This window comes from Pseudonaja textilis, chromosome 2, assembly GCF_049901715.1.
Source record: "Pseudonaja textilis isolate UNSWEBS1 chromosome 2, rPseTex1.2, whole genome shotgun sequence".
NCBI lineage: Eukaryota > Metazoa > Chordata > Lepidosauria > Squamata > Elapidae > Pseudonaja > Pseudonaja textilis.
In genome coordinates, this window is record NC_141991.1 from 185,112,889 (window position 1) to 185,126,640 (window position 13,752).

A 13,752-nucleotide genomic window follows, 5' to 3' on the forward strand; every position below is an offset into this window, starting at 1 on the left:
GTCTTTCTATATACTTTGAATAAAAATGTTTTTTTTTAATTTATGGACTGAAATTAATGATCTCTTTCACAGTATGTAAAACAACTTTAGCTTCAAGGCTTTTTAACACTTATTTTTCAAATTCACGGTTTTACTAAATCATATGCATTTTTCAATTTTGAAGCTTTTTGGATATATTGTGGCCTCCATTCGGCTACAATAGGGACCCCACAAGCAATATAAGCTTAAGCTGCCTTTACCTCTCCATCTTTGTGTATGCATATTTGAATTTCAAAGGAGCAAAAAAAATTTTTTAAGATCCCTGAATTGGAATTGAAGGAAAATCAGACTACCAGTCCTGGGCTGCAAACCATATTTTGTAGCCCAGCATTGATGGCACCAAATGTGACATCAAATTGATTAAAGATCTGAACACCTCATTTTAAAAAAATGCAATGACAATATTCTAATATGTGGTATTATAACCAAAAGAAAGTGTGATACAATTATTATGTTTATATGCTGCCCAACTCTCAATAGTAAATCTACTGGAACTCAAGACCTATTAAAGAATTGTAACTTCATCAATTCCTTTCTAATGTGTACAATTAAAATTTAATTTCCCCCTCCCATATATTTCACAGGTAGGTATATCTATACCACTATTTAGTTCAGTAGAACTTTAGGCACAAAACTGTGCAGTATTATCTACATGTATACATTAATCCCAATCTGCTGATACCTCTTAATGAGTACTATAAAATTGCTACAATATTCAAACTTCAACAGTTAAAAGAGGTATAGCAAATAAGAAAATGTAAACCTATTTTAACATGGACTTTAGCAAGCACCATTACATGCTGAAGAATATCAAATTATTTCTCAAGTATTCAGCTCTCTGAGTACTGACCCATAATTTCTAACCGCTTTCTGCCATCCACCTCAAAGGGGAATTCTTTTAGAGGAAGAATTTGCTGGATTAGGACTGAAGTGTGAATATGCACCGTTTAGAAAGCAAGTGTAAAGAGAAAACAGCAGCTGTAGTAATTGTTAATTAGATTAATGCCTTAGCTGGGGGGGGTGAGTGTTTAATTAACCCAGCAATGATCAGCTGCATGTAATTAACACTATTCTGTTATATCAAGGATGTGTTAATTGGATCTGATTTTAAGAGTCAACTCCCATATTCAGAGTAAGTTGAGCCCAGGTGCTAACAGAATATTGCTTCCAAAAAAAGGGGGGGGGAAGGAAAGGAGAAAAATTACTTCCCGGGGAGAGGTCAAGGGCTTCAGTACAATCACATTTGGCTGTACATAGAACATGGGATGTTCTGAAAAGTAGCTGGTGTATTTTGAGTTTTTAAAATTCAATTTAAATATTCTGGGTTTTCAAAGGTATTTCCAGCGGGAGGAGAAGTAATTAACAGTTTCCAGTTATTGCTATACTTATCTTACTTAAATATAAGTAATTGTCAGTCTCCAGAGTACATTTTCCCCTTTTGAAAATCAAGGTTAATTAACAAATGGCATAAATGGTTCTGGATCACAAATGTCCCAGTAATGCCTCTAATTAACAAAGTATTGCATATTTATTGTTAGCGCAGATTTTTGGGAAGGAGGGAATGCAAAAACTTGAAAAGTACTGTGAGCAATATTTAAACCTGTATCTAAAATGTTAATAAATGAGAAAACATGTTCTTGTAAGAAAATAAGAATGAGCTACCGATGGTTACAGAATACTCCATAATATGATGGTAGGAAGATCAGTTTCTAGCATCCAGGACAATTATGTAAGCTGTTTGTGTAATGCCAAAAATTAAAATATTTGCCTAATATTTAAAGTCCACATGGAATTGGGTTGATTGGTGAGGATTTTATATGTGAACATGCTTTTTTTGTCAAACTATTCGTTTTATGCTTTAGTCCCTTTGAATAGTTGTAAGTTATTCATATATATGTGTACTCAGGAATAACCCTTACTAGCTCAACAGTGTTTTCTCAAAGTTGGCAATTGGATTACAGCTTGACCAGAGTCCTATGGACACCTTCTTCTAAGTATTTCATCTTTAAGTAAACAGGACTCATTTCTGAATAGACATGTACAGAAATACAACTGCAATATAACACACAGTTTGATGTAGGAATTAAGGCAGGGGTGGGGTTCAAATTTTTCAACAACCAGTTCTGTGGGTGTGGCTTAGTTGGTGGGCATGGCTTGGTGGTCATGTGCCTGGGTGGATGTGGCTTGGTGGTCATGTTATTAGCTGGGTGTGGCCAACTCAATATCACTCACATCGAGGCACGCATCTCCTCGCCTGGCCTCTCATGACTGTGGGGATGCTGCAACAGTTGTAAGTGTGAAAAATGGTCATAAGTCACTTTTTTCAGGGCCACTCCACACAAGCAAAATACCAGCAAAGGAGGGGGAAAAAAAATTCCAGAGAAGTTCCTGAGACAGGAAGTTTAGTCCTGTCAAGAATGTAATAAGGGTTAAGGGAGAGACAGTTTCTGTAAGTAACACCAGAATGTTCCCTCCCTGCCTTCCTTACAGGATTAGGCCAGTAATTTCTTCTAACAACTGGTTCCTCCGAACTGCTTAGAACGTTAACAACCGGTTCTAGCGAATAGGTGTGAACTGGTAGAATCGCACTGTTAAGATGCTGGACAAGAAACCAGGAAATTGTGAGTTGCAGTCCTCGTTTAGGTGTGAAAAGAGTTGTTGTGGGAAAAATAGGAGAGGTGAGTATTCTGTTCACTGTCTGTTGCACAAATCACAGATAGAAGTAAAATTAGGATGCTAAAATACTTGCTGTCAAACTTCCTGTATAAGAAGCTAGCTAATTCAGAGTTAGTAGTTTTTATTGAATGAATAGATACATTATCCTTTGTGAAGGTTACTATGTCTCATATACCTTGTTATCTAATAACCCAGTCTCAGGCTCTCTCTAAACTGGTAAACCTGTATCAAGTCTGTATTGCTAGAGTTTGTGAGACCATGTAGCACCCACCCCCACCCCCATTAAAATGGTCCTGAAAGCAATGAAAACCAGCAGGAAAAAATTTAAGATGGAACTGTTTTCCCTTATGTGTGTATTTGTTTTAGCTACAGTACATGGAATATTCCTTTTGTATCAATGAGCCTCCTTCCCTACAAATTGCAATGGTATAATTAAGTCGCCACATTTCTATTCTGAGCACAAGCTAGGTCTTTCAAGCAGACATAGTTAAACCCTACTGTTGTGGTGCTGTTCAAAGGCAGTTTGTTCTAAATTCAGAGGAACAGAATGAAAGGTGAAGCAAGGCCTGTGTGTGTTATTTTAAAGGATGAGGCTGTAGATCTGTGCCTTTCCTATTCATTTAACATTAAAAATGAGGTTTATTTCTCATCTTTGGAGTAGAAAGCTCATATATGTAGCCAAGATGATGCAGCCTCTGGTTCAAGGTGATGCTTTACAGGGTGACCCTGCCAAAATTTCTCAGGAGGAACCAGGCTTGTAGACAACACCGTGTATCCTCTTCTCTGGTTGGCTGCCTCCACAAGAGAGCATCAGCTGTTCAGGCACATGGCATGATTTCAGCCTGCTGATTTAATATTTACAGAGTGCCAATAAATTTTTTACGATGACAGCTGGTGATTCCTGTAGTAATTTATAAACAACAACATAACACAGACATCAGGGAGCCCCAAGAAAGATTCTGCATGGCTGTGCAATATTTAAGAACCTCAGATACAAGGAAATTTTTCTCTCTCCAACAAATAGGAGAAGTGTATGTAGTTATTTGCTGGTAAGATTTTGAGGAAACAGTACAGAACCATTGCTGAAAGACAGCCCTTTAGGGACAATTCAAATTAAGGTTATAGAAACACATCCCAGTTATTCATATTCTCACATTTTCAGGACAATGTTCCAGATGGCTTGCAAATTGTATAAACAACTATAAATAAAATAGCCAAAATATTGAAAATAAAAGATTTTTCTAGGATTCATCCCAAAACAGCAGGTAGATGATGAACATGGCAAATTTGGTTGAGTAAGCTTTGAGGATAGTTTGCAAGTACTTGGTAGAATTTGTATAGCTGATAGTATCTTGAAAAATCAGCAGTACAACTAGAAAGCCAATCAAATTGTCCAGCAAACATTAAAGCTGCAAGTTCTTTCTAATACATTTCAAGCCATTTTATGATGAACTTTTTTGTTATTTTTAATTTAGTCCCCCGAGGAAGTCTTTTTATAAAGGCATGCACCTCTTTAATTACAGGCCACCCTCAGTTTACAACCACAATGGACTCTGCCATTGCAGTTGTAAACCATGACAACCATGAAGTAAGCCATCACCCAAACATACTCAATTTTACGACACATTTTGCTGTATGGCAGTCATTAAACAAATGCAAAAATCATTAAGCAAACCCACTGTTTTCTATGGGGTGTTTTTTTTCCTGTAAACTAGAAGTAAATGCAGGTTTCTAGCAAAACTGTTGTAAATTGTGGTCATGGGACCACGGGGAGCTGCAAATGGCTGTAAATGCGTGATTGTGAACTGCTCAAAATATGATCACATGACTGCATGAGGAGGCCTCAGATATAATTTGGGAACCAGATTGTAACTTCCTTTGGGGGGGGTGTGTGTCATAATTTCAAACAATTGCTAAGTGACCAGTCATAAGTCAAGAACTACCTGCATAGGAGAAAGCTAGGAATAAAACAACTGATTAGTTGGAAAGGACAGGTCAACACTAATAATCCTTGACATCTTGGAAGCTATTTAATTTGAATTAAAAATAGCCCCCAACCTTTAACCATTTTATTACAGGTAATCCTCGACTTATAATCATTTACTTAGTGACCAAAGTTAACCAAAAGTTAAAACGGTACTGAAAATGTGATTTCTGCCTGCTTTTCATACTTTACAACTATTGCAGCGTCTCCATGGTCACATGATCAAAATTTGGACGCTTGGCAACTGGCATGTATTAATGACGGTTGCAGGGTCCTCTTGCTGTCACGTGATCCCCTTTTGAGACCTTCTGACAAGCAAAGTTCATGGGGAAGCCAGATTCACTTAACAACCGTGTTACAAACTTAACAACTGCAGTGATTCCCTTGGCAAGAAAGGTCATAAAAAGGGGCAAACCTCACTTAACAACTGCCTTGCTTAGCATCAGAAATTGCTAAGCAAACTGGATATACCTATTAACCGTTTAGTCTTTATCTCTTTAAAAACATTTCATAGTGTATAATTCTTTTTCCAAATACAAGGCAAGCAGATAATCTTTAAGCTGCCTATTTCACCTATAACTTTTAGAATGTTAATGCAGAGCCGAAAAATCAGACTGGCTCAGAACGGGCAGCCTGCCACTCTGACAGATGGGAGGTGTCTTCACAGCCAAGAGACTGTGTATGTGCATCAGTTGTGGGTGCTCAAGGCAGAATTCCCAGCTGCTAGCGAGGAAGCTGCCATCCATCCTGATCTGCCTATGGCAATTAGCCATAATTAATTTTGCCCTGGGCAGAATTTGCTTAAAATATTTCTTTATATAAAAGCCATAAAAACATATTTTTTATAGAAGCCATACAAGAGAATTCATTGGACTTAGATAATGTGCTGGAAATTATGCTTGATGTAATTTTGACTTAATGAAACTCAAAATTAACTCAAAAGGAATGAAACATCTGCAAGAAAACAAGCTCAGAGCACCAAGGATCCTCCAGTTTTGACTTTTGCTGTTTTTTGATATATTTTGACTTTGGTATGTGCATTTGTGTGCGTGTGTATACATACCATCAATTATCCATCATCTGTCTGTCTGTCTATCATATCCCCCCCTCTCTCCATCTATCTATCATGTATGTATATAGCTCAACTGTTAACTCTGCGTGACAGAGTGAGGTCCCATTACTTGCGTCTGGTTCAAAAGCATTCAAATTTGAATAGATTAACTAGGTACCAGTTCAGTGGGAAGGTAACAGTGTTCCATGTACTCATGCTGGCTACATGACTACAGAAATGTCTTCAGACAATGATGGCTCCCTCAGCTAAGAAACAGATTTAGCATTGTCCCTTAGAGTTGAACACAACTACACAGGGGAAATCTGTTACCTTTATACATAATTTTAAATATATCCAAGAATTTTCTGAAGGTAGCCAAGGGTTACAAGTTTGCTTATTTTGAGTTTCTAATATTTTCTACCTTTCTTTCAGTCTCTCTGTGCATATGTGAATGGAAAAGAGTTGTAGTATTCACTGTGACTGTTCCCAGGAGCATCTGTAGTAAACTGCAGTAACAGCAAAATGACCACATATGCGGCGTCACAAGGACACACAATGCCTTAATTACATACTTGCATTCCAATGCCTGATATATGTGCACAAATTGCAATATTGCATGATGTTGTCACGCATTACCATAATTTCACCCCACCCACCACTTCTCATGTTTGCCTATGACTTTCCAGGTAAAGACGCTCTAGAGTTAAGTTTGATTGCTGTGGACTTCAAAGAAAAATCTATGCAGTTTTCTTGGCAACAATATGGCTTGCCATTGTCTATGCTCTGGGGTTATCTGTTAGGTAGAAGATCTGACTCAACCGTGCTTGGCTTTTTGTAGTTCAGATAAGATCATAGCTAAGTGCTATGACTTACTTAGAATAAATAATGACCTACATACCTTGCCTTTATTTCTGACATCCTGTTGCACCCATAATCAAAGTCATTGGTTTCTTCATTATTCAAATGGATTCTTAATTGGTGACTCTACCTTAAGTATGTTTACTCAGAAATAAGTCTTACTCACTTCAGAAAGGTATATTACCTGGTAATTTTATGAATGAAGCACAGTGGTGATCTGGATTTTTTCAAACCCAACATCTGGTAACTTTAGTTAAGTTGATTTCTAGTTCACAATAACATACTTGTCTAAAATTATGAAATAGATCTTATGTAAATTTCATGTAATACTGTAGCTAAAATTCAACATAAAAGTACCAGTGCTTCTGCAGAATTTTTTCCTGGATCAGCAACATAAGAAGTGATTCTTCATATATGCAGCCTACTGACACCTCTATATAATTTAACAGAGTAATGTGTGGCCCCAAACATTCTATATGTCTGGTACATCATCTTACTAAACAGATAAATAATACGGAACCAAATTATACATTCTAATCCATATCTTATAACTATTTTCACAATTTTTTCAATAGCTTTTCCCTTTCTTTACTTCCTATAGCCTTATTTTAAATTATCTCATTCCTTTCTTAATTCAATTATATATCTTTTTCTAATTTTTAAAATCTTTCTAATCAATGTTTTTATACTTTCATCTGTCCTGTTTACAATTTCATATTATCTTTTCTCATAAAACAAATATTCCCCTGTAATTACTAGACTGGAGTGTAACACCTTTGTATCTTTTTTCAAATCTTATTTAAAAATTTAAGTTACACCTTTACAGTTATAACATTCATTTTCTAACCTCTATTTTATAAGTATATATGTATATACATCTGTGTATATATGTATAACAATAGTAAATGGAATAATTATTCTATTCAAGTACAGCTCTGCCATTAATATTAATAACAATCTTTTACATTTCTATTTAACAAACATTACCTAGTAATATCAGTTGTCTTTATCATCTATATTTCATATTTTATTACTGTCTTTAAATAAAAAACCAAACAATAGTTATTAACAGTAGTCAATAAAGTTATTATTCTTATTCAAGTTCATCTTATCAACTGATAAAAATCTTCCATGGGGATAATCTTGTGGGAGGGGCAGGCGCATGTGTGTGTGCACATCTGAGCTACAGCGATATTTGTGGCAACACTCGTGCAAATAGGGCCGTGAGGGCCCACAAGGCTTGTGTAAGTAGGGCTGCCAGCACCCATGACACTTGCGTGAGTGGAGCCATAACAATGGTCACATGAGTGGGGCCGCAACCTCCTGCAATGCTGGCGGTGACATTCACATGAGTAGGGCCTCATGCACATACACCGTCTGGCCACTCATGCTGCCCGGTGGCAATTAGACCACAGCCAGGTAGTAGGCCGTGGCCCACAGATTGGGGACCCCTTCTCCCACCCTAGATCAAACTGGCTGTCACGTATAAAACTCTACAGAACATGGGATCTGGCTATTTGAAAGATTAGGTGAGGTACCGGTAGACCTTAACATACAACAGTTCACTTAGTGACCTTTCAAAGTTAGGACAGCACTGAAAAAAAAGGTGACTTCGGTCCATTTTTCACACTTATGACCATGGCACCATCTCCATGGTCACGTGATCAAAAATCAGATGCTCGGCAACTGGCATGTATTTATGATCATTGGAGTGATCCCCTTTTGTGACGATCTGACCAGCCAAGTCCACGAGGAAGCTAGATTCACTTAACGACCGGGTTAAGTATCTTAACTGCAGCGATTCAACTTCACAACCGTGGCAAGAAAGGTGGTAAAACGGGGCCAAGCTTCACTTAACAAACGCCTCACTTAGGAACAGAAATTTGAGGCTCGGTTGTGGTCGTAAGTCGAGGACCACCTTGGAGACTTCGGCTCTACCATCCAAGCTCGCAGGGCTTTCAAACCAAGCGGCACTTCCTCCTTCTTCAGGCCGGGAGGGCGCAGGGTTTTCCACCCACTTCGCTCTCGCTTGGGCGGAAATCAAGCGAAATCAACAGGAAGCCGCCGGCTTTTTATTTACATATATATACATATACATACAGGCACACACATATAGACAGTAGAGAAAAGCCAGCCGGGCAGGAAGCGCCGAGCCGGGCTTGCTTTTTTTTTTTTTTTAAATCCCAGGCTCCTAGCACGAGGGTGCGCGAGCCGTCAGCCGGGGCCTCCCGGTGCGCCTGCGCAGGGACGGTTAGCGGAAGCCGGGCGGCGCGGCGCTGAATATCGCGCGCGCGCGGGGTCCGCGCGGGGGCCTCCCGTTGGTGAGTAAACGACGCGAGAGTGACGCCAAGCGCCGGGAGGCAGCGCTGTCTGCCGCTCGGGCGGGGCTGGTGGGCAGCGGTGGGGGTAGGTTGGTGGTGGGGCGGGGGGGGGGAAGGAGGGGAATGGCTGCGGTGTGGAAAAAGAAGGAGTCGAATGAGCCCAGGATCCTTGCCTGTCTGCCTGCCTGTTTCTCCTCCGCCTTTCTGGCGGGGCTGCTCCGTGCCTACCTTTCCTTCTCAGCCTCTTGGGGGTCGGGACGTGCTTTGAGGAGCAGCGGCTCCCTTCGGTGGCCTGGCTTGCCTTGCCCGGGCGTCTTGGTTAGAAATGAGCAAGCGAGGGGTCGGTGGGTGGGTGGGTGTGAGATATTCAAGAGCATGGCTCTCCAACCTTGGCCGCTTTAAGCCTGGAGGACTTCAACTCCCAGAATTCCCCAGCCAGCAAAAAAAAAAAAAGCTGTCTGGGAATTCTGGGAGTTGAAGTCCTCCAGGCTTAAAGCAGCCAAGGTTGGAGAACCCTGGTCCAGTGCTTCATTTGGGAGAGGTTCTTCACACAAAATATGCGTGAGGATGTGAATATGTAATACTGTAGTAATTTCCCTGGGACACGTTAAACCCCTCCATGCCCAGAATTGCAAGGGTATGACCCCAAGCCTTGCCCTGGTAGCTGGCAGATCTTGTCCAATGCCATAGCTGCTTTAATAAGAGACTCCACACATTCCCACACCATCCATTGCCATGCTTCCCTCCTGTCCTGGATCCAAGCAAGAAATCAATCTGCTTGCAATAATGGATAATATCTAATTCGGGTGTAAGATGAGGGGTGGATGTGTGTTGTCCAACCCACAAGCTCAGGAAAACGAGCCTCCACTCTCAAATCAATCTATCTTAAATTATGCAGACTGCCCCAGCCCTCAAAAGGACCCAGGATGGGTCAGTGTTGCTGTCAATGCAGCTTTTATCTGCGTAAATTCCTAAGGGCTGTAAATGGGTTGTTTGCCTTGACTGGAAATCCAAAGGTGAACATAATTCACCACATGAAAAAGCCTCTGCAGAATTGGCGTATACAATGTTCTGCTGATTCCATTCAGTTTTGTCCTCCCCACCCCACATAGACTGATTAAAGTTTTATTTTTTGAAATGATGGGGCAACCCGTCAACCGCTTAAGAAGAAGCAAAAAGAGTGTCTTGAGTTGGTGATTGAGAAAGGATTTTTGTGAGAAAGCCATAAACTACCTAGGAACATTAAGTGAGGAACCATGGTTCCTCCCAGCAGTGAATACTAGGAAAGAAATTCCCTGCCAGGCAGGGTATGGATGTACAATGGACAAATCCTTTCAGCTTTACTTTCAGTTATATATCTAAAGCCACTATCAGCCCTTTAAGGCAGCCCAGTTTAGGAAACGGATTCCACAAAAACTACTGGAACTTTACTTTATTGTTGCAGAATATAATAATACAAACTTAAGAGCCTGATGAAGATTCTGTCTCCATGCTCTTATACCAAAGTAAATCAAGATGAGACAATCTTAAGGGTTTTTTTCTCACTCCATCCAGAGGGCTAAGCTGGTGTTTGCATAACTGCTGTTGAATTTCTTCCTCAAGAGCAACTCCATGTTCCTCTTCACCAATGGCTATTCAGTTCAAGGGCTCTTTGCACTTTAGGTCAGCTGGTGGATCTGTGACATGATTTTAAAAAGTGATTATGAAAGTCAGGATGTGGTCTCCTTCACAGCCCAAAGTGGATCAAGAAGGCAAGAGAGTAGGTCAGGAACTGGATGAAAAAGGGTGTTCTAACAGGAAGCGGACAGGATCAGTTGGAGCCACAAGTTTGCCTACACATCATTTCAAATCTCCTCCATGTATATCAAGGTAACCAGCGTTGTTGACATGCCATATCTGGAGGGAAGAGAGAAAACACAGCTTCCAGAGCAGAACATCTAAAGCTGTCTTCAGGCTGCCTCGCTTGTGAGTGGAGAAAAAGGCAATGACCTGTAGCTTCCTAGTTTGGAAAGATTTAGTGAATCCTCTTCATATGGGAGCATATTAAGCTAAAATTAATAGCCCGTTTTGTCATGCAATCTTTAACCTATTCTGTTTCAGATCTTAAATGTTTATCATTTGTGCATAATTCAGTGCCAAGTGCTGTTTAGTTTTTCAATTCCAATTAACTTTTTACCCATGTCAGACCTTTCTGTTCATTGAGTATATGAAAACTGTTGAAAACAACATCCTTCAGTCAATTGTTGTCTTGACTTTATATAAAGTTTAATCCAGTATTAATGTGATATAGGTATTTTTTTTTCTATCTGCTGTTTCAGATCTTGACACTTTTAATAGAACCTTTGTATCAAAGAGTTGTTCCGCAAAGTCTAATTACAGAAATTCTCAGATAGATATTGATTAAAATAATGGATCAGATAATTCCAGCCCATCTTATTCTGTTGCTTCCAAGAGCCAAGGATGATAGTGGCTGATATGGTGGTTATATATATTAATCTTCTCATGCTTACTCTTCTAGTTTTTTTTATAGCAGAAAACTTGGTCCAGTTTCTTAGCTATTGCCTCTAATAACAAAGTGAAACTTTTGATAATTAAATACAAAAATGCTGTATGACCACTAGATATGGCTAGATACACCCTCAGTAAAGTAATCTTTCTTCTCTTGTATGTTTTCAGAATATGATGTGTTTTTATGCAATTTCTGATTCGTTTGCTGAACTTTTCTTGGCAAAGAAAAACTTGCTCTACCTATTTTGAGTTTGAACATTTCCCACAGAGTGTTCTATATCTGTATGTGGAAATCAGAGCTTTACTTAACACATTTTTGTAACTATACAGTTTTTGTTGGAGCAGATTCTGTAAAAAAAACTATGCAGGAGTTGAGAATAAGTATTTTGCGCTACAGTTAATGCTTACAATTTAACTGTAAGCTTCTGAGCTAAGAATCTCAGGCAAGAAGTGAAAAGCAAAAGGGGAAGAAGTAGATGTTCAATTTAGCTTTGCATATAGAATATGAAACAAGTTGCCAACAAGCAGTGAGTCCTGTGACGTGCAGAGTATCTCTGTGAAAATGTTTTCAATTCAAATAAGAAATTATAAACATTCCTACATTATTTTGTTCTGATTACCTTGACAAATTATGTGAAAATCAAGATGGTTACTTTCCTATAGAATGTGGTCACATTAGCTAAATTCTCTGCAATTCATTTCTATATTACCCAGAATTGCCAGCTGGCTGGGAATACTTCTCTGGTTAATACTTAATACTTCACTGGTTGAGAATGATGATCAGTACATCCAGAACTCTACAGAAGTTTCATTATAGAATGACTGGAATTGTAATTATTTTCTGTAGTTATCAATAAAAAATGGAAGAGTTCAGAGGAGTAAAAACAATATTTTGAAGGACTCTACCTTAAGATTTTAGATGCTTTTCAGTTGTTATTCAGCATCTACATCAAGCCATTGAGTGAAACTGTCAGAGATTAATTATTACTGTTTTTCTTTCAAAATTGTTTCTCTTTTACGTGTCACTTAGATGAGGCTGCAGAAGTGCTGAATCAGTACCTGGAACAAGTAATGGGCTGGATGAGAGCCAGGAGATTAAAGTTTCATTTCAGCACATTGAAGATTCTATAGGTGTGTAGCTTCTCAATTAAGAGAATTGAAATTTATTCTTTGTTGGGGTCCATTTCATCCATTTCAGGGAGGCACGTTGTTCCAGTTTTGACCAATATTGTCTTACGACATCATGTCAGGTACCTGTAGGATAGTGAACAAATTACATTCTCCTTTGGCTATGTTTAGGTTTATTTTGTTATGTATGTTTATGTTTATCTTGTTATTAAAAAATAAAAAAAAAATATTTCAAAAAAAAATTACATTCTCCTTTGGCTGGAAATAGGTTGACTGTGGTTAGCTACAGCATCAAAACAATCAGGATGAGTGTTACCATGCCATATACAATATGTGAGACTATCTTTGATAGTTTGTGAAATTACACTTTGTACCTGCGCTGTTGCATTGTCTACTAAAATGCCGAGCATTTATAGCCTGATTTCTGGCCCATTTCTTCACATAATTTAGAGCCCTTGTGTGGTTCTCAACTTGTTAGGACTGTGCCTTGAAGTAGCAGATGAAATCTTATCAAAGAGAGATCCAATCTAGAATTAAGGAGAAATTTCTTGTCAGGGAGAATGATCAGAGAAACAGCTTGCCTCCAGAAGTTGTGGATGCTCTATCGCTGGAGGTTTTTAAGAAGAGACTGGATAGCCATTTGTTTGGAATGGTATAGGGCCATAATGGCGAATCTATGGCATGCGTGCCAGAGGTGTATGGGCAAGCAAGCTGTTGCCCCAGCTCAGTTCCGCACATGTGCGCGTCCTGCCAGCCAGCTGGTCTTCAGGTCTATGCCACGCATGCGCGGGGGTGGGGCAGACGTGCAGGGGTCATGCACCCATGCGCAGGGGCAGAGCGCATGCGTGGGAGTTGTGTGTACATGCACGGGGGCATGAGGGTGCACGCGCATGCACGGGGCAGGGCGCATGCAGGGGGGGCAAGCATGTGTTGCATTTTGAGGATGCGGTGTGCGCGCTTCGGCGCTCGGTGCCGAAAAGATGAGCCCTCACTGGTATAGGGTCTCCTGCTTGCTCAGGGAGTTGGACTAGAAGTCTTCCAAGGTCCCTTCCAACTCTATTATTCTGTAATCTGAAGTCATCTTGGAGGAAGCCACACCATTAATGGCAAAACTGGGGATTTTAAAAGACTTGGTCTTCTTGACAGAAATGCCCCGTCTTTGAAATTGTTTCTTGAGGAAGCCTTGC

The 13,752-nt window shown here is 39.6% G+C and overlaps 1 protein-coding gene across 4 annotated transcripts in view; it reads left to right on the forward strand.

Moving 5' to 3' along the window:
- The first annotated feature begins 8,818 nt into the window (after positions 1–8,818).
- ZDHHC21 (zDHHC palmitoyltransferase 21) overlaps positions 8,819–13,752 on the forward strand; it is a 28,975-nt gene continuing 24,041 nt past the window's right edge. Inside the window, exons 1-2 of one of the 4 annotated variants that reach the window (XM_026718398.2) lie at positions 8,819–8,929; positions 12,468–12,568. The gene's annotated coding sequence lies outside the window, so the exon portion shown is untranslated. Of the gene's footprint in view, positions 9,015–10,661; positions 10,895–12,467; positions 12,569–13,752 lie in introns of those variants that run through there. The other 3 variants (XM_087926604.1, XM_087926603.1, XM_087926605.1) reach the window with 3 other exon arrangements.